Genomic DNA, 2,144 nt, shown 5'->3' with positions numbered 1-2,144 from the left:
TTACTTCACTTAATATGATAATCTCTAGGTCCATCTATTTTGCTGCAAATGGCATTATTTTATTCTTTTTTGTGGCTGAGTAGTATTCCATTGTGTATATATACCACATCTTTTTTATCCATTTATCTGTTGGTGGACATTTAGGTTGCTCCCATGTCTTAGCTATTATAAACAGTTCTGCTGTGAACACTGGGACACCTGTATCTTTTCGAATTAGAGTTTTCTATGTATATATGCCCAGGCAGTTCCAATTTCTAAGACTCTGATCACTACGGCTCTTTACAATCTGTGAGCAAACCTAGTACCCTTCCCAAGTATGTGAATCTGTAAAAAGAGCTGGTTTGAGTTGAATTTCAGTTCCTTGCAACTCAAACAATCCTGATAAATACAGAGATTGAGAGGAGGTGGGGGTCATTAAAACAAGTCCCACAGAACAGAGCACAAAGGCTTTGGTCTAAAGTGATGGGACTCTTCAAGGCAGAGAATCTGGGGACACGGACAAAACGTCCAATTTGATTCCTTCCCAAATGTACATGCTACAGATTGCCAACTACTTCTTAGAAAGTGGGGAAAGATCGGAGGCTTGTTTCTTGCAAGATCCTAGTTGAACTCTTGGGCAACTGGGTATCCTGGGCATGGATTCTTTCAAGCTGTACTTGTCCATCTGTCAAAGTCAATTGGGGGAGCAACGTGTATGCACTGGAAGGATTAACAGGGCAACCTATGCTGCCTCTAGTGCAAGCAGCCTCTGCTTTGTAAGTACAATGTGGCTCTGGAGACAAAGTCATTGATTACATTGTCATGTTACAAACTTCCAGCTGTGAGTGCACTGAGAGCAGAGACATTGTGTTAGAGGGGAAGGCGGGAGTGTTGGAAATGCACTGGAAGTCGAGTCAGACGTCATACTCTCTCACCCAATCCCACTATGTGCAAGGGTGAAGGGTGTCACCTCAGTTTTGGAGCCATGAGATGCTAACAGCTCCTGTGGGGACAGAGCCAACAGCCTTAGCTTTGGTCTCATTAGTACCAAGCTCTAGCCAGCTGAATTAATCATAGAAACGAACACTTGTCTATGTAACACACATAGTCCCAGGGCAATTAAGCTCTGGGTTTTAAAGGGAAGTTACATTCATAGTAGCAATCCATATTTTGCTGAGTTTTTCCATCCTGCTTGCTCTAATGGAATATCCAACCCCCTCAACAAGTTCCCCAAAATTATGACTTGGTTGGGGGTGGGGGGCGTGGATTTTATAAGGCACAAAAAAGCCCTGACGGTCCCAGTATGATCTCCACCGCCATACTGTTTTTACTACCCTCTCTTTCTCTGTCCCTCAGTGTCCTTCATATGCCAGCGATGCACCAACGCTCTAAGGCACAGACATAAGAAAAATTCTCTTCTAATTCCTAATGCTCACCTACAGGGACTACCACCCACTAGCATTACACCCTGTGAGCACACACACCCCTCAGTGTCAAGCTCTGTCTCAATGATCCCAAAGAAGCAGTGTGTTATACTCCAAGTCTTATAGGGACCCTTCCTACAGCGCACTCTTTTCCATCCCGATTCTTTTCTTTTTATTTCCCATGGCCCCAGATGCGAACCCAAGATGCTCACAGGGAACCGTGTGCTTCCCAGGAAAGTGAAGAAAATGAATGTGATCAAAATCATCTTAAAAGGACAGGCAGGAATTTCTTTTTTCTCTCTGTTCCTTGCCTGACATCTTAGGGAGAGATGTACAAACCATCCAAATAGAAAGTCAAGCTACAAAACAAAACAGAGCAGGTTGGGACCCATACAATCCACCAACTAGGTAAGCCGATCTTTAACAGTGAACACTGCAGGTTCCTAGACTAAACGGTAACTTTTTAGACTCAAATGCAGATCTCAGGTACCTAGGCCACCTCATCTTTCTAATCCTGTGTTAGGGACTTTCTTATATATTATCCCACTTCGTGTCCAGGATAAAACTCTGCTAGCTGTGATATTTGAAACAAAATATATGGCTTTACCTTTTGTTCTCAGAGTCACACATGTTTACTCTGAAAGAAACACAATCTAATAAAAAGGGACATTTTAAAATCATCCATAATTCCCATACCTAGAGAAAAGTATTTTAGCATTTTGGTATGTATGATATATATTA

This window comes from Camelus dromedarius, chromosome 36 (assembly GCF_036321535.1).
Source record: "Camelus dromedarius isolate mCamDro1 chromosome 36, mCamDro1.pat, whole genome shotgun sequence".
Taxonomy (NCBI): Eukaryota; Metazoa; Chordata; class Mammalia; order Artiodactyla; family Camelidae; genus Camelus; species Camelus dromedarius.
Note: the sequence above shows the minus strand (reverse complement) of the source record.